The 20,384-nt window shown below is 36.5% G+C and overlaps 1 protein-coding gene across 9 annotated transcripts in view; it reads left to right on the top strand.

The window, feature by feature from the left end:
* Positions 1-20,384, top strand: part of Nrg3 (neuregulin 3) — a 1,115,105-nt gene that overhangs the window by 30,216 nt on the left and 1,064,505 nt on the right.

Genomic DNA, 20,384 nt, shown 5'->3' with positions numbered 1-20,384 from the left:
TGTTGGCACATGAGCTACTATTCTGCAAGGAAGATAGATTGGCCTATTGGCAACATCTTAAACACTCCTGGAGAAATGAAGGAGGATGAAGTTAGTGGTAGCTCGGCAAAGACTGCGTGGCTCTTTATCTAAAAAGGTGCATGGAATTCATGATTATAAATTGTGTTCCTAGAAATAATATTTAAATATACGGTCCTCAAGTAGTACAGAGATAAACATGGTAAAGAATATCTACCTATTTATTTATCTATCTATCCGTCTGTCTGTCTGTCTATCACCTATCTACATTTTACCTATCTATCTTCAACACACACACACACACACACACACACACACACACACACACACACACACATAGAGAGAGAGAGAGAGAGAGAGAGAGAGACTTCTAAAAGTACAAATTCAGTATCGTTTTCCCTTCTTTGAGTTTGGTGTCTCTCCACTGTATCTTGGTCAGACCTGGAACTCTTGATTTGCCTTCCTCTTGGTTTGCTATTCTATGGCTTAGTTTTGGTTGTGTTGTAATTTTTAAAATAAAATGCTACATGTATGCTGTAACACTGTTTATGGATCTGAAGTTAGATCTCTTTCCCATTACTTTAAAACCCATGTTGAATGAATGACCTTTGCACCTTTGTGCACTAGGAAATGCTTATTCGGACATTTCTAAAAATATCTAAACCCCTACCTAGCAAGTGAATGATCATTTATTTTTCCTCCTACAGAGCTTTTTCAATTAACATTTTTAAGGTCAAAATATACACTGGGATCCTGCAAGGGGACATTTGGTGGTGGTGGCATGTGATAATCTGTGAATTATTGACTGCTCTTTACTTCATAAACTATGCTTCTTCTCCTACTAGACAACAAGTAAAATATGGGGCTCCTGTTCCCCAACTTTAGCTTCCAACAGTCAGCAAGGACAAAGCTCCCAAGGCAGGAGATTTTCAGAGAAAAGCAAAACTATCCAGCTTATTTGAACAGTGATAATGGTATTGTTCTTGAAGACTAAAGTCACAAGTACTTAGCAATATTCAATGAAAACATACCACAGGAAATCAAATCACAATTAGGTTATAAAGAAAAGAAACACGCATAAGTGATGACCTGGTGAAAGTGCAGAACACTGCTCTTCATGGCTTTACTTTATTTTATTTTTTATTTATTCTCTCATACATTATATCCCAACTCCATTTTTCTCAGTTCTCTTCTTCCGGTCTCCCACAAGTGTACCTCAGATCTCTTCCTCTGTTTACCTTCAGAAAAGCACAGGTCTCATAGGAATATCAACCAAACCTGGTTTAACAAGTTATAGTAAGATTAGGTACATGCCTTCATATTTTAGTGCTAAGAATTTTTGTTCTTTCAAATGGAAATTAAAAATCCTATTGCAGCCGTTTGGGAGCATGGGGCTGTAGCTCTCACTGGACATGGATATCATACAATTTACTGCCCTGTACAAGGGAATGGCTGAGAACGAGTTACTTTGCTAAGGTTTTTAAACTTTGTACTTGTTCCTAAAACTTTCAAATAAAACCAAGTCAGGCAGTGGAGTTTATCCTTTGAATGTATCAACATTTGTATCAGCAGATATTATTTCCAGAAAAAGTACTTTTATTTAGTTACCAATATTATGATAGTCACGTCTGTCCCATCAATTTAGTTCATGCCAAATGCTTCATCTGTGACTCGTATTACTGTGTCTTTATAAAAAAAAAAAAGAGAAGGTATTTTGGCATTTGGCCAAATCACTGCTAATTGTGTCAATTAGCCAACAGGAGAATTCATTTACTTTTGAGCAAACAGTACATGACATTTTCAGCTAAAGCATGAGTGTAGAGTGAAGTGTGCTATTGCAGAATCACAGCAGGTCACCCTCAGCCAACTCTGTCCCCTACTTTCTTCCAGCTTTACCAGTCCCTGTAGAGTTTTCCTTTTCTACTAGCTCTTGGCCAAAGGGTGCTTTCTACTACCTAGGAAATACAGACTCCTGCTGCAGGACCCAAGGAATGTCTAGTTCGCATTCCTGTACTGTTTCTCAATCAAGGTGGCAGCTCGCCCTTGTCCTACTGTGACTTGTCACTGTTCAGTGAGACTATCAAGACAGACAAATCTTCCTGTGCAGTTTATTCTAAGTTCCCTTCTTTATGACACTGTGCTTTCCACCAACAACCTTCCCTATTCACCAAACAAAACAAAACAAAACAAAAAAAAAAACCCCCACAAAAACAAGAACACAAATCCCTCCATTTCTATAATGTGCAAACCTGAATTACTTCGGAAACTGAATATTGGAAGAACATAAGCAAGGACAACATCTACCCAAGGAACAAACATTTCCTTGTTAAAATAGATCATAAAGCCTTGTTGCAGATTTGGCATTATGCTTAAGAAATGTACTCTATGCTATAGTAGGAACAAATGAGAGTTACCAAAAATTATAAAGTAAAGGCAAGCAGAAAGAAAAAAATTCAAATTTATATTTACTAAGAAACACATTGGCTATTAATATTTTCGAAGTCATGTTTTTCAGAAATATTGTTTTTCTTATTTTCTTTATTGTTTCCTCTGTATTTTATTCAGGCTTTTGGATGAGGACATATGATGGGCAGACTTGGAGAGACACGTATAGTTTTGCACATGGAACATTATTCCTACTGATCACTGTGAAACGATTTCATTTGTTCATGTTATGAATGGTGGGTCTAAGCAAAAAAGAATATTCTATGGGTGATGTCTAGTGATGTCTTCTTTTTGAAGAAGAGGTTGAGTTTTCTTTTTAGGCTAAGAGAGGGGAAGGCCACTTGCAAGAAAAGCTGAAGGCAAGAGCTAGGGCATCTTGTAGAAAGAGAGCTGAAGTCCCCCTGTGTATGTAAGAACCATAGAGCTGAAGCTAAAGGAAGATAGGCTGGTGCGAACCAGATCTTCAGCTCCCCCTTTTGGCTAGCTGAGCTCATTTAATTTGATGTATTGTGTCACTCCACCCCTGGTCAATATTCTAAAGACTGTTGAATGTGGTACAAAGAGGCTGGCAATGGAGTGAGATTAATCTGATGTGTAAACTTAGGCCAGCTAATTAATGTCCTAACACTTAATTTCCAAATCTTTAAAGTGAAGATGATTGTTCTTGCTACCAGAGAGGAAGGTCAGATAATATGTAGAAAGCAATGTAGAAGACGACACCATCTTCAATCAGTTTTATGGTTGAATTTATTCAAGATACATTGATGGAATAACCAAGGGCTTTCTTTAGAAAGGTTATTTAGCAGAGGCTGTTACAGAGCTTCAAATAACAAGCAGAGGAAGCTGCAGTTTTCTTTCTCCCCATCTTTGGAATAATGAGCTAAGGTGCCATTGATTGGTACCCTCATGCAAAGCCAGATGCTATTAAAGTCCCTAGTATTTATGATCTTAAAGTCAGAGCTGGGGCTTTTCTTGTTGTTTTACATCCAGTCTTGCTTAGTAACTTCTTCTCAGCATCCAAAGTAAAGAGGGTCAGCAAATCCACGTAGAATGTCTGATTAGTTATCAAAGCCACTGTGACACCCAATCTTTGCTCCTCTAGGACAGACACCACACTCACGCCAAGGCAAGTACAATGGACATGTACTTTAGAAGACGTTTAGATTGTGTTATCACTTTTAAGAAAGGAGATTCAAAATAGGTTAGATTTGATGATTCCATTAAACATAGCACATGTGGGGAGCATTTGTATCTACTGTGATGGCAGTCAACTGTAGACTCTCCAGGATGGCCTCTGTAGGGACTGGCTTCTACTGTAACATGCTAGCTCTCTAATGTCACCTGTATGTGAATTTCCGTAGTTACCGACATATTAATGATATTTTTTTCTGATTTATGGATAAAGGACTGTAACTATTTTTATATATATTTTCATAAATGACATGTAATGAAAACACTTTTAGATACCTAAAATTATGTTTTAAGTTGTTTTTGCACTCGTTTTCCTCCAGCCTTACATTTTTGTTTAACATTTCCATTCGCATAGATCATGCCCTTGTGTTCCATCAGGAATTTTAATCATAAGCTTAATGCAAATAAGGAAACCTCAGTGGATACAGACACTGCTCTAAAGCATGCAGATTGCTTTCTAGAGACTTGAATTTCACTCTTTGGTTATTCACTAGGTAACAGAATGAAGGGAATGGTGCCTCCCTTAAGCAATTTGTAGGTTATCTTGCGATTTAAACTAAGTATTCAAAGTAAACTCTTAGCACAAACACCCATCCCTGAACTTTATTATGATTCTTTATTGTTATATCCTGTGAAAGCCCCAGCTTTGTTTTTACTGAAGGTCTTGTGGGCAAGTGTCTTACACTGGAGTAATTTATATTTTATTAAAACAGTTTCATCCTCATTAATGGACTATACCCTTTGAAAATTAGCTAATAAAATTTATGATTTTTTTGTGCCAACATTGGGATATGTTGTCCAACTTTTCCATAAAGTGGTCTTTTCATATGTTAAGTGTTAATCAGACCTGGGAATGTTTGCTTTTGTATTCTTCAATGCAAAGGGCCCATTCTCTACTAAATGGGTTTGATACTCAGTGTTGAATATTGTACCTCTCTGTCAGGGCTGCTTCTGGCTTGGAAAGAGTCTAGGTTCTATAAGCTACCAAGTGGTGGCTTTCTTCCTGGACATGCGAAGGACTCACGTAGGTGCTCTGCATAATTAGAGTAGGTTTTACTTTTTAAGGTTCTTGTTGGCACTCAACCCACTTTCACACAGGTCTTTGTTATATATTTCCACAATGAAGCTAAAACATCAAGTAATATACCCAGTTATCTCTTGTGTTTGGCTGAGGAGTTATTCATTTGTTTTCTGCTCTCTTTTCTTCCTTCATTTCATCCCTTCCTCCCCCTGTCTCTCTCTCTCCCTCCCTCTTTCCTTCTTGTTTTCTAGTTCCCCTGAATTGTACCCCTGCTCTGCATTATTGAACATGGAGTGTTTATTGATCACCCCATGAATAGACAGAGGACAATAGCAAGACAGCTTCCTGCTGGGATCAACACTTAGGGAACCTGGAGCTATCCAGAACTTCCTGGGAGCTCCTGGGTATCTTCCCAGTGAGAATCCAGTTTCAGTCTCTGATGACACAGGGAAGCCTCATGATAATTCCTTTAGTTGTTGTTCTTGGTTTATTTTCTTCCTTCTCTCCTCCCAGTCCCTCCCCTATCTCCCTCCTGCCCCACTCACACAATCTTTCTGTTCAGAAAAGGGTAGGCCTGCTATGGATAGCAACCAAATACAGCTTATCAAGTTGCAGTAAAACTAAGTACATCTCCTTATATTAAGGTTCAATATGGCGATCCAGTAGTAGGAAGAAGATTCCAAAATCAGGCAAAAGAGTCAGAGGCAGCCCTTGCTCCCATTTTTAGGAGTCCCATGAGAAGACCAACCTACACAACTTGATCACATATATGCAGAAAGACTAAGTCATTTTCTTGTAGGAATCAGGAAACATTAAAGTTTCAAGGATATGCATATTTCTCTTCTCCTAGGAATGCGAGTTTTGTCTGTCTAGCAAGATGTGTAATTCTTCACTAGTTGACTATGAGCCATATGAAACTTACATGGCCATATTTCATATGTGTGTGTGTGTGTGTGTGTGTGTGTGTGTGTGTGTGTTATAATTACTCAAAGCACCTATATTAACGTCACACACATCACTTTAATATGTAATTGATGTATAAGTATGATTAGAGTATTTTAGGTTTTCTGAGTTCTCAGTATTCATTCTTGCTTTAATTTTGATTTGGAGTTTTTGTGAAATGCTCTCTTGCCTCTGTCCTAGCAGTGATTGACAGTAGAAGTCTAATATACTTTTTACTAGTTTGTCCCATAATAGAAATGATTGTTTCTTTTCTCCTCAATAAATATAGAGTGGACATCTAACATTTTCATCATTTTCCATGTTTCAGCTAGGTGGCCGTATAGGTTGAAATTTGATTCAAAGCAAGAAATTTAGTATTAAATATCATACAGGAAATGACTTTTAAAATAACTCTGTATCATACAAACACCTGGATATGAATTTTCACATTAGAGGTAGAGCTTTGAGCGCATTCAACTTAAAATGTCAGGCTTGGTGGACTATAAGCATTGACATAGTGGGGCTCTAAGTAACATCAAGAAGAGTTGACAATCACCCCATAAGAGCAACGGAGTCTAGGAGTAGATGAGTGAATTAAGGTACTTCTGCAAGACAGTGTGCCATTTAGATGTCAGGTACAGGAAAAATGGCTATGAACCAATACTATGGTGTGGGGGGCAGGTGCTCGATAGAGGCTTTGATTTGTATTTAGGCACATCATTCTTGAGAATCTCCTTACTTTCTTGAGCACCTGGGGAAATATAACAATTATTGATTTTTGCTGAGTAGTGTTGCCTCATGGATTTCAGTGTTCTGGTACATATTCAAATTCAATCTTCATAAAAATTCTCAAAGTAGAGACTGTGGACATCTTCATTCAATAGATGATGTAATTTGAAATGTAGTATGATTTTTGGATGCTGGAACAGGCTGATATTTTCTAAAGGAACTTAAGACTTAGGCACAATTCTGGCCCATTCTAAAACTTATATTTTTAGTTCATACTGCTTTTCTAATTAGATAATATAATGGCTAAAAGTATAAATAACCAACCACAGATTGTAAACATATCCTGGCTAATGAAGAAGCTTGCTAATATGTTGTCTGATTTTTGCCAGGTTAGATTGAAATTAAATTATTAAGTACACTTAAATCATTTAACTTCTTCAAGAACCAATTCAGATCCACTTTGCATTAAGAGTTTCCTACTTCAAGACCCTCATTTGTAATTCATATCTCCTTCCCCTGATCTCCCCAAACAGTTTACACATTTCATGGTGCATAATAACCTTCTCCTCTGATTATCACTATGGAGGAACACATTTTATCTGCCTTTTCCCCACAACCACTTTTGAGTTTTCAAAACAATTGAGCTGCTGTAAGATCTATTTCTGTGTGTCATACAAAAGCTGAAGGGTTAGATGGATATTTAGGGGAATGATGGATGGCATAAGAAAAGAAAATAACTCTCGTGCCATTCCAAATAAGAGATCCATTTGTATTAATTATTTTGACAATAGATTTTGAGTAAACCCTTTGATTATGAGGACGCCATGCACAACTATTCGAGAGGGACGAATGACATGGACATGATCATTTGCTTGAAGTGGTAAGTGTCCCTGCTCCCTGTGCACAGGCTTACCATCTACCGTGTGCAGTTTACCTACGATGTCACAGAAGTAGCTTCATGCATTTTTAGAAAGCATCTTTTGGGAGCACTGGACATTGTAGAAGCCAGCTGTATGAGTTTTGGAGATGAAAATATGTTTCCATAACGAATGTTTAGGAGACAGGGGCTTATTTTTAAAACATGTGTTTTGGGGTAAATTTGAGAGTGATGGATACTGAGTTCAAAGAAAAATATCGGTTGATGTTGAAATCGAACTTTGCACTGTAATATCTGTGTCTTTTGCCATCTGGCTACACGTGCCTTTGCATTTGCGGTATTCAGAGTACTTCTTGATAGTTAAGTCACAGTGTAGAGCTTTCCAGCAGTTGATGTGGAGGACTGTGGCCATTCAGCCTCTGCTGCTGTTTCAACTCTGCTGCTATTGTTATTCCATTGCATTTCCCTTCCTGAAGGCAGAGAAGATGCTAATCAAATTTTTTTTTACAGTATTTTGGATTCCTCAAGTCAGGCACACTATCATCAATTTTGGATTACATGTGTAAGACATATAAGACATTAACTCTTGTCTGTCCTGCTTTCTGGATTTTTCTGCCCGTAAATGGTTTTTCCCAGGATTTGTCTTAGCAGTGAACGATGATGTATGCATGTACCCCATCTTAATCCCAACAGTCCTTCTAATATTAGTATGTATCTTTTCTTTTTTATTTCGTTAGGACATCATTTAAAAGGCATAGGCAGGCATTATAAGCAAGCAGGAACTGCTGGGAGAGTTGTATCCTTTGATTTTGCTAGTAAAGTGCTATTAATTTTCCATTGAGTTTTTCCTGCTGCAAATTGTTTCATTGATCTTATCCATAACTCTGGATTTCTTTTTCTTTACTGTAATGACCATGGTCAGTGAATGCAATCATTGCATTTCGCCCATCCTAGAGGTTTGGAATGCATGTGGTCTTAGCAACCCATGGTCCTTTGATTCATTTCATCCTATTAACTACTATTACCTGATTACTGATTCACATATATTCTACTTTGGTTCAATTATACTACAAAGCCCTCCTCTTCCAATTGTTGTTTTGAGGGGGCAGTAAATGGGAAAGAAAACCAAAAACACAAATTAATTCTTCATCAAAGAAGCATCTGTTGCATCACTGTTGGAATCAACTGAGGAATTAAATTATCTGGAAAGAACTTAGCCCCAAACTTCAAGTGCAGAGCACTTTCTTGGAAATATTATGTGCCTTAAGGATAAAGAGAAGTGTGTCTTTGGGTAGAGGGTAAAACAGAGGCATCCAGATTGTACATGTGAACATCCAGCTGTTGCACCAACATTTATTGAAGAGGCTGCTCTTCCTTTTAACTATGCTTATAGCACTTTCGTTCACAGTACATTCACTATAAAGATATAGATTTATTTCTGCTTCTTTTCAACCGGTCAGTATGCTGCCTCTGTCAGTATCAAGCTGGTGTAGCTACCGTTGCCCTTGAATGTGTATAATGTTAGTGCTGGCTTTTGTATTTTAGTCTGAGAATGCTTTGGCAATTTCTGGATGTTTTGTACTATATGTTTTGTGAACTACATGATTTGTTTTTTTCCCTACATTTATAAAGGCATCTTTGGTATTTTCTTTTTATATGATTGGGAATATGAGATTTTAAAAACAAGATAACATAATTCAAGCTAACTTTACTGACAGTGAATAAATAAAATTAATCTACCCCAGAATGGCATGTTTAACAATAAAAACTATTTAAATGACTATAACACATAATAATTCCCGAAAGCATGAACAAGATTTTTTTAAGAGCACGCAGAAGTTCTGCAATTGATCAGTTTTACTAGTGTGTATTCTCCAGAGGAGTTAGGGCAACAGAATTGACAGGCTGAAAGGGTAGCCACACAGTGGAACACTACACCTGCCTAGGACCCCCAGGTTCCACTGTGACAGAGTAGGCTTTGTGCATAGGAAGTACAAGCATAAGGCTGAGTAAGTTATCTCCACAGCTCAGTTTACTGAAATCTGCCACCCCTCCCCCCCCCACACCTTGCCACCATTCACCCTTATCTATGGATGAACCTTCTTCTCACAATACCTTGGACCAATCACTTCCTACACACACAAGTTGTGATCTGCATGCATGCTATACATGGAATGGTGTTCTGCTTCAGAAATTCTGGGATCATTCAACCTTATTAAAAGGAGAGTCTGCTCACTATTTGCTGTGTTGCCTGTGGCCAATGACTATATGATTGTAATGGTGTTTGTGTGCCAGCTTGCTCTGTGACCTGTCTCCAGTTGTTGCTGTGCTGTCTGTGCCACCACTAGAGTAGCATCTGCATCTCCAACTGAAAAGTGGAAGGGCTTGAATAATTAAGCTGTCCTCCTGCAGAATGTCTCACTCTTGAAAACTGAAAGAATATCTTAGCACAACTATAAATGGCTTCTCTAATGCTTGGAATGTGTGAATTTGGAAAAGCAGAGACTCCATCAGTAGAACTGCTAGTAAAGATCAAGTTTGACCAATGGGCATGAGGGCTTACTAATCCATAACTGGGGTGAGGCATTCTAAGTACACGTAGAACACTACTTGGCTTATCTTAACCTCTAGGGTCTCTGTGTTCAAGGGTCAGATGAATTGCAAAGGCATATGTGGCATGATAGGATTGCTTCCACACAACTTTACACATGCTGAACAAATCACTCTGTTGGTGTTCCTGCAAGTTGAGTTGTACAGCTCATTTTCTATAATAGATACAAGTTAAACCACCACCACCACCACCACCATCACCACCACCACCACAACCACCACTACCAACTGTGGTTTCTCTCCAAACCAAGCTTCCCACCAAAGTAGAAATAAAAAAATCTACCATTGTTAATATGCACTGTAAGGGGTGGTCAATTGTAGCCCTTGTTGGCATTTCCCTATTTTCATAACAAGATACATGAATATTGTATATTACTTCTGCAACCTTGAAGTTGTCTTTTAAACATGCATCAAAGATGAAACCTTCTGGTTGGGACATCCTAGTTCTGACACTGGTGGCACAGCCTCTCCCAGTCTTTTGGCTGCAATATGCACCCACAGTGTGTTCCCTGCACTGACCTGGCTCTCTCACAGGGCAGGGTGGGTAAGGGAGAGAAGGGAATGTCTTTGGTATGTCCATGAGAATTTCATGGCGTCTATAAGTCCTTTTGGGCAGCACAGACATTTTAACAGTGCTTATGTTTCTAGTCCATGACTGTGAGCAGCCTTCCTGTTTCACTGAGTCCTCCTAATTTCATTAGTGCTTTGTTATTTTCAATGTAGACATCTCTAACTCCCTTGGTAAATTTGTTCCTAGATTGTTTCTTTGCCATTGCGGATGAGATTACTTCCATGACTTCTATCTCTGTGTTTGTTATTGATGTATAAGAATGATTACTCTCCCCATACAAAAAATTACTCAAGTGGACCAAAAGCATATATGTAATACCAGAACCGAGGTCATTAGTAAATGAAATCATATGATAAACCGTTTAAGTCATCAGTATAGAGAATATTTTTTATATAAGATAACAAAAGCATGAATAGCAAAAGCAAAGGTAAGTAATCATACACAGCAGAAAAGAGTCAACAGAATACAAGATGGAGGACTTATTTTACTTCAAATTATTAACCTGACAAATGATTCCCATTTGTAATATATAAAGAACAAAATAGCATCAACGAAATCAAGATAATCCAGCCAAAACTGGGCAAGTGCTATGAGGAGACATTCCTTGTAAGAAGGTATTCAGCAGGTCAATGCAGTTATGAAAAGAAAACGTTCAGTTTTATTAGTCTTCTGCAATGTAAAAATGCAAATTTAAACCACAAAGAGATATCGCCTCACCTCCGTTAGAATAGCTGTTACCAAAAAGACAAGAAAAATAACTGAAGCAGACAAGGATGCAGAGAAAAAGGAACTCTTGCACATCATTGCTGAGAATGTCGATTAGTATAGCTATTATAAGATCATTAGAGAAGTTCTTTTATGAAGTAAAAATAGAACTACCTGAGCCAGCTATCCCATATGTGAATCTTCAGCAAGAGGTAATGAAATCAGGATAATCAGAAAGATATCCCTGTTCCCAGGTTTGCTGCTGTATTATACACAATTCACTATTCCTATAACTGGGATACTGCAACTAGGTCCATTCATGGATGACTGAGTGAAAAAGTGTGATATAAACTGAATATAATATTGCTGATATGTAGAAAAAATAGTATACTATAACTTTCAACAGAATGGATGAAACTGGGATACACTATGCTAAGTTAGAGACAGAAAGACAAAGTACACATTATTCTATGTTATTTGAGGATGCTAAAATGTTTATATAGAATAGTGATTACTAGAACTTAGAAAGTGTCAGGGAGAGGAGGAAAGAGGGAGTTTGATAATGAGGACCCAAACAGAAGGAATTCAGTGTTGTTTTGTTTAGCTTAGTGGAGGAGCTATGATTCACCATGATATATTCAATATTCAATGGGAAGCTATAGAGGAACACAAAGCTTCCAAACATAAAATAATGAAAAGAATATGGAAAGGTTAATTACTCCTTCACAACACAGCGAATATGGATACTCAAACATCACAGTGTTTTTGTAAATGTGTACAGTTACTACATATTAGTCTATACTTATAAAAAGTATTTATTTAGAAATGTTATACATTATATGTGTGTGTTAAATTAACTATGTACCATATATTAGGAATTAATAGTGGATGGATATTTTCATCATCATCACCACCATTGAATTTCATATTGCTTTGGATGATTTATATCTTGTTTCAAATAAAGAAAATGCATTATATAAATTTGTGTGTTTATGTATATTATGGGTAAGATATTTAAGAAAAGATAATCTTAAATTATACAAACTTTGCAAATTTTTGAAATATTTCAACTGTGTTCTTCCAAATTGAGGCAAGGTGTGATGAGATGTTGAAGAGATTTAAGACATCAAAACCATGACCATCAAAAGGCTGACGAGCTAGTCCACAAAAGGACTCTGGTTCAAGGTAAATTTTGAGAGTTGAGTTAGGCAAAGATAGCAGTAAGTAGAGTGGAGGCTGCAGACCAGAAGAGCCTGCCTTGATTCTTTTCCATTCTGGAAAGGATTTCTTAAAGGTTTTTATTATTTACTAGTTCCCTTTTCACATCCATTACCCCCTCCAAAGATACTAATATGTGAAAATTAAATAATAGTGAATTATTATTTTAAGGCAATCCTCTAGGCAGAGTAAACAGCAGACAGAATAAACAAAATAAACAGTATTTGTTATGTTAGAGTTCAGCTATTGCCTTATGGCCTAAGGTATGTGGGCATCCTTAAGGAAGGAACATTTGGCTTCAGTTTTAGAGGTAGGCAGGGAATATCCTGGGGAAAGGCAGCTCTTTATGAAAGATATTGTCTTGATTGTGCTGCCATGAGCTACATTAGAGTAGCTCACTCTTACAGTTTTTTTCTGCTTATCCCCCACACCTTGCAACTGAAAACATCAAAGGGCACACTCAATGAAGTGGATTCTGTTCCTGTAGCATTGATTTTATCCAATCCTGGATCTGACAACCTAAGCTCAGATTTCTCAACCTACATCTTACTTTCCAGTCTTATTCTACCTAACCTTGGATCAGAGCCACTCCAGCTTTACCAAAAGGATTACCTATCTTTAAAAGTGGTATATGGCATTATCTTGCTGTAGACCTTGACTTTTGTAACCTTTCTTCCCAAATAGCAATTGCTTCTTTAATTTGGAATTTTTTGAGATAGGCTTAAGTAAATTCAAAGTGTCTGTATTAATTCCAAGCTAAGTGTGCTAACAACCATATTATTTTATATATTCTTTCAATTTTAATGCACTATGTGTAATATTAAATATCAGCATGTGGCATTTTACAAAATAGAGTATTATTCATAATGTGCTTTATTTAATTCATAGTTTATAAAAATCTCTCCTTGTCATGTGCATATTTCAATAGCAATTATTTGATGTTTGCATGAACAGAAATTTGTTCTATTCAAAGCCTTGCCTCATTTCTGTATTTGTTCTTCTAATGTCTTATAGACAGATCCATGTATAATGGATTATCTCTAAACCTTTATATATAAAACTTTAAGAACAATTTCTTCTATAAAATTTTTTGGGCTTATTATATGTAGAGAAATAGCCACTGACTATGTATTTAAATTGACCTGAGCACATTGATACCTTATGTCAGAAGAGAATGTTTGAGTTCGCCAATTCCTAAGCTCTCAATGCTTATTTAGGGCCAATCCTTTCTGCAATAACAGACAGTAAGCGATTGATTGCCTTATTCCTTCGATGAAGGGGAAATGGAGTTCCATTATACCAATACTCTAATTTCCACTAACCAAATTACCCAATTAGCTCCAGTTTCCATATGTTTAACTATTTATTTATTTATTTATTTATTTATTTATTTATTTATTTATTTATTTATATTTTCTTACTTGTGTTTTACCAGTTCATATTGTCCTGTGTTGCTTTGAAGTTATTTGGCTTTACTGTCTGATTAGAGGTAGATTTCTGTACATATGGATAATAGCATCTTCATCTCTGCTGGAAATACCATAGGGCTCTGGTTCATGTTCTCTGGAATTAAGAGTTTTCTCCCTTATAAAATATCTTATTAGTTCTTATAGATTTGTGACTTGCTAAGAAAAGCCTTTCTCATCCCAACTAATGTTCATGTGCATGAATAAATATATAATCCTTTTGGATCCACATTTATGATTTATTTTTGTTACTGTAATTTTATATTTAAGTATTAATGCTTTCCAATGTATTTCTTATAAAAATGTAGGATTTAGTGTATAATTTTGATTGTTATCATAATTTGGTTTGCCGTATTTTCTATTTATTCAGTATTAGTGATTGGATGGTTATCTATTAATGTTGATTTAATACGACCACAGATCACTTGTAAGAGAACTCCAATGAGAGATTACCTACACCACAGGGGCTCAGAGAATTATCTTAGTTAATAGATGTTGGAAGACAAGTCCACTGTGGGTGGTGCCATTACTTAGAAGAGCTTAAAGGGTGTTAAGAATTGTAGGCAAACTCATACGAACAAGAAGGTAAATCAGCATCCACGAATGCATTCACTCTGTCTGTTCATGGCGATGACTATGAAGTGACTAGCTCTTTCAAGGCCCTGCTACCTTGACTTCCCTGAAATTGTAGACTATAAGCTGGAGTTATCTTGGCATATGATAATGTTTGTACTTCTTTTTTTTTTTTTTCCGGAGCTGGGGACCGAACCCAGGGCCTTGCGCTTGCTAGGCAAGCGCTCTACCACTGAGCTAAATCCCCAACCCCCGTGTTTGTACTTCTTTTAACTAAAGTTCTTCGTATTTGTGAAAATTCTGTACATTTCCCTCACATAAATCATATTATGTATAACATGTATGCTCCTTATTTTACTTACCTAATTGCTAATTTAGAATCCATAGTGATTGGCAATTACCTACATTTTTAAAAACAAAAATTCCTTTTGATAATATTTTATGCTATTCCATGCTTGTTTAATATTTAATGTTTCAAATTTTATATTTATACTCACAAGGTAAAGCCAATGTTACTCCTATATTTTCAGTCTTTGAAAAGGTCAGATTAGGTAACAATTAACACTGATTTTTTTTAATATAAACTGGAAACATTCTTTCTTTTCTTTGTTCTTGAGTAACAATTTAGATTTACCTATAAGCTCTTTATCTTTAGAAAGGTAATTCTTAAAATCTTGGTCTGGAAGACTTAGCTTTATTTCAGAAAGGATTGCACATGTTAAGGGCTTGCTTGAAAATGTTCTCTTGTATGACATGGATGGAGAGACGGTAAAATGATCTGAAACTTAGCAGGTGGAGTAGTTGATTCTATAGCATGGCACATGATTTAATAATTTACCTAGTGATGAAAACGCTTGTTAAATGAGTCTTGGTTGCCCGTTCATTTGCCGTTTCCTCTTCCTCTGTTTCTTTGTATAAATTATGTTTTGCCATGACAAATCTGACGTTTAGTATGTCTTACATATTCACTCATTAAATTTCTCATGTATCATATGGCACATTCCAATTATATCCCTTAATTATACTAGACGATTGACTTTTAGAGATCATCATTAGAAATCATGCTTTTGACCATACTATGTGTTCTTTCCTGTTTGTCCACTCTCTCCAGGGACAATAGCATATTTTATCTCTCTATCCTGGGTGACAGGATCCTGAAAACACTTCGTTTCTCCAGGATACCTCCCGAATGTATCTTTCTTTAAGACTTCCTCTAACTCTTCTTTGTCCCTATATCATATCCTTCTCTGTCAGGTTACTTTTGGTTCAGACGGTGACATTATATTTATGGCACCATGTTAGGTTTGTATATTTGCAAACCCACTTTCCTATTTTCCTCAGCTGCAATGTAAGCAGAGCCCCTAACACACAGAGCCCTAAGGAGAATATTTATAGGGTGGGTATGCTGTCAAAGGAGCTGCATGCCCAGCAGTTGCATTGCATGTCTCAATTCCCAAGTAGAAGTGCTAATTATTGTGGAATGGATGCTGAATGAGTGGAGAATGATATACTTCCAGTAAAGCCTGTTGGACTCCAGTATGATTTATAGAGAGAAGTAGTAGGAAGTCATTTAGGGTCATATCATCCATTGGGATGTGAGTGGGAGTAAGGAGAGCAGGCTGTGGGTATAGCACACAGAAGGCATGGGTCTTGGTGATGTGGATAGAATAAAGCTATCGTTCTTCAGCAGTTACATCATCATTGTAAATATGTCGTAACTCACCTTAAAAAAAAGAAATAGCTGTTTTAAGATAATAGATACTATTTTGGCATTATATTCAAACCACTTCACCATCAAATATTTTGCTGTTATTTTTTAATGATAAGATACATAATCATTCAGAACATAGTGGTCTGAGTTCCAAAGCTACATAGCAGATATTTTCCAGCTAGGCTAGGATTGTTCTCTTTTCTTCCTGAGGTGAGCTATTTGTGGCCTCCTTGTACTACTAAATGCTTTGAAAGATACCTTCTGGGATCTTGCTACTTCTCTTGATTTTTTGAAACAGGGTCTTTCTATGTAGCCATGGCTGTCCTAGAACTCCCTATGTAGAGTAGGCTAGCCTCAAACTCAAAGAGATTTTCCTGTTTCTGTCTCTTGAGTGCTGGGATTGAAGGCGTGTTTCATTATGTTCAGCTATTTATAACTTTAGTTCCCTATTGCAGGGAGTGCTTTGAGTCGTGGAGGCATCAGAAATATTCCCTTCAATGGTCTTGGTTTAGATAGCATGGGGATGAGTTATGAAAATATTTCATCATTGTTTTGTGAGACATAATGTTTGCCTTTGAGACATAATTCCAAGTTCATTGTCTGAGTTAAGTATCTAAACATTTTACTATTTTTAAAGCTGTTCAGATTTTCTGTAATTATTTATTAGAATCACAGGCAGAGCCAACTGTCAGTCAAGGAAGGTGGCCAGAGTGCATAAGATAGGCAAAGTTATTTACCAAAATTTATTTCATACTGTTATGTAGTACATATGTGTTGAGTTTGACCAATGATGAAGCTAATGACATTTATATATTTCATGAAAGGCATCATAAGTCTAAAGGTGGTAAAGGTGTTTTAAAGTTTATATGGTTTCATTTTTCTCCTATGTTCTATGGATTTGGTTCTTGGTTTTTAAAGATGTTTATCATTTAGATACTCTTAATATCTCCTTTGAGATATTGACCTCCTTTAGATCTCTACCCCCCCGCAAGCAGTTGCACTTAGTTAATTTTATCACTACTTGTTTTGGTCAATATCAAAATGATTTAAGAGTTATGGAAGAGGATTAGCATTGTCTTGAATATTATCCTGTCATACAGGGTAGAGAGTCAAGAGTGAAACATTGTGCAAAGGGATAAAGAAACAAGGATGGAAAGCAAGTTCATCTAGTTCAACTATCTTTATTAGGCATAGAATAATATTAAATATGGGAATCCTATTCAGAAATTGGAATTATTATCAGAAACGTTTACTAGTAAGAGTACATTTTGTTTTTTCAGGCCTGAAAATACCATGTTATCGGGATAAACTCTAAATAGTTAGAGACTTATATTTGATTCTGAATAATTGACTCCAATATCATATTCCAGTGAAAATATTAAGAGCTGATCATGCAAATATGAAGTGCAAATTATAATTATCCGTATTGGTCTTTTCCAGAGAGAAGCACTTTCTCTTGTCATTTCACAAGCAAGTGTAATGGAAAAGTACCTTCTGTATTTGAATTAGCTGGGTAATTCTTGACTTTGGTCAAGCCTTTAAACTGGTGGGAATTTTAATGGATATTAATTAGTGTGAAAGCTTTTTATTCTTGGAGGGACCTTTCTTTTTGTAAAAAGAGAAATCTATCTTGATTGACAGATAGATCCCTCTGTTTCATGTTTTATTGTTTTTGAAGAAAGGGGCTTTGATTTCCTGCCAGGGCAGCTTTCATAAAAGGACCTGGCATGCTGAGCCCTGATTAAACATCAGGGAAAGGTGATGGTTCTTTTATGTAGCTCTCTCCTGAATGGTGAGGAAGCCAAAATTACAGTGACTGTCAGAGAGGTGTCTGCAGAGGGATCATAGTCAGCTGGAGAAAAAATTGACACAGCGAAGGCAGCAGGAAGATTGGGGTACAAATACTGTTCTTTTTAATTTATAATTTTATGAATATTTAAAGAACATTTATGAAAGCAAGGTTTAGACCACTGCTTTAAAACACAGAATATCATATTCTTTCCTATATTGCTAGCGAGTATTGATCTGCATAACTGAAGTGTTTTTTATAAAATATGTTTTTACTTTCATTAAAGGATTCTACTAATTTTAACAGACATGAGATATTTATAAAATACAGCAAGTACACAATTAAGCATCTCATTTGGTATTAGTTTTATTGTTTGGTTTCAGGTTTGTCTGCAAGGCCTTCCGATTCACTAGCCATATCTTCCAGGATTAACCATGAAATTAAATTCCTAATTAGACAAAATAAAACTGGCCTCAAAGTATATGACATGTGGGATCCTGAAAGTTGCAAAGGCTCAAGTTTAACCATTCCATGTAGCCAGGCTCTGCCTCCTAACAACATGTGTCCAAGGATGAGATTTTACTCTTTGGTTTAGGGATCAGACATACTACCTGCCAATGGGACAATGAGAAGAGACAGCCCACATACTCTGGGTCTTGAAACACTGATGGAGAAACCATATTGTAGTGTAATGTCCCCGAATAAAACTAATTGAAGGCAATGTCATTGATGCCTGGGTCATTGCTCATACCTTTTGACAAAAAAAGAAATAAATAAAATCTTGGAGAATTTGAGGCTAGGAACAGTTCTTTTTATGGAGTATGGAGAACAAAATCTTTTATGGGCTTTTCACCTTCACCCAAAACATAAGCCATGAGGTAGATTAAGAATTTCTTTGAAATAGAGTGACCATTTATTCATTTGTTTCACTTGTATTCTTGGAGTGAACTGTTAGTCTTCTGTCTGCTGCACTTTCAGATTTCACATACAGGAGATTGATCAGAGTCAGAGGCTTCATATCTGAAGATTTAAAGATACATTTGTTTAAATTAACGCACCCTAACTGGAAATAAATAAATTGTTGCTATTAATGTATTTAGTATGACTATTTAATGTGAATATTTACTGTTCTGATTACCATACAGGCTAAACATAAGATATTTTTGATTACTGATCTCATGATGAGAAATAGCATAGTTTAGAATATTTAGAAATGATTTAGTTTTGTATAGTAGTCATTACTGAATGTATGCATTTTCATTAAATGACTTTGCTTTAGTGTAACTTTACTGAAAAATGATCAGGAAACACAGCTTTTCACCCATTATTCCCTCTCTATCACTTTCAATCTCAGGAGCCAGAACCCTGTCTCTATCACTATACAAATCTATAATATTGGATTTTTTGTGACATGCACACTTCTCAGCCTTGCTTGTTTCTCTTACCAAGGTGTTTTTCAGGTCCTCCTGGCCTTTTCATGACATAATTTCATTGATTTCAATGATATACAATATTTCGTTAGCTGGATATATTACAAATTTTAAAAGCAGAAAGCTTGGGTCATTAAAATTTTAGGTAGTTTTACATATAAATAAGGCATACAAGTTCACAGGCATGATTGCATGGGTTCATAATTCTTAAGTCATCCGAGTAACATCAGAAAGCAAAAAATGCTGTTTTAGTTGGTAATAACGTGTTTAATATGTGTGACAAATTACTTTTTAAAGGGGCGTTTAGTATTCACACTAGCAAATATGGTCGATCAATCACTCACCAGCTTAGAGTGATTAAGTGTTTGTGATTTTGATTATTAATTTAATGTGTGTGTCTCTCTCTTTCTCTCTCTCTCTCTCTCTCTCTCCTTCTCTCTCTCTTTCTCAGTGTGTGTGTGTGTGTGTGTGTGTGTGTGTGTGTGTGTGTGTGTGTGTGTTTTTGTCTGCCTGTGATTTAATGTATGTGTGTGTGGCTTGCATGCAAAGATGAGTGTATGAGAGAGTGAATGAACTTTGTGTAGTTGTGTGCTTTTTACATTTCATCTATAGTACCGTCATCACGGGACATATTATTTTATTGCATATTTACATGTGCAGCATATAGTCCACTTAGAGGCCATAGGACTCAGTTTCCTGCAGTTGCAGATAGAGACAGTGGTAAGCCCTCGGATGGGTATGGCAAAGTGGACCTACAACCTCAGCAAGAGCAACAAGTACTCCTAGGAGCCTGAACATGTTGTCTGCCTTGGACTGACCTTTTGACTGTTTCGTTCACTATATCCCTGGTTTCCAGAAATATTCCAGGGATATTGTGGCATGTGACATAGTAAGCACTCAGTAAGTACCTGTGAGTGAGTCATATGAAGGATTAAGAATCTTTCAGGTGGAATGACACACTTGCTAATGGTGTATATAGCACAGGAGGGCGCGACCATTGCTTTTTCTTATGGTCTTGCTTTCTGCGGTTGTAATCCTGTGTGGTCAGCCATACTTCAAAACTGACACCTGGAATGTTTCAGAAACAA

The sequence above is a fragment of the Rattus norvegicus genome, chromosome 16, assembly GCF_021556685.1.
Source record: "Rattus norvegicus strain SHRSP/BbbUtx chromosome 16, alternate assembly SHRSP_T2T, whole genome shotgun sequence".
Classification (NCBI taxonomy): Eukaryota; Metazoa; Chordata; class Mammalia; order Rodentia; family Muridae; genus Rattus; species Rattus norvegicus.
This window is presented reverse-complemented; position numbering and strand designations above follow the sequence as displayed.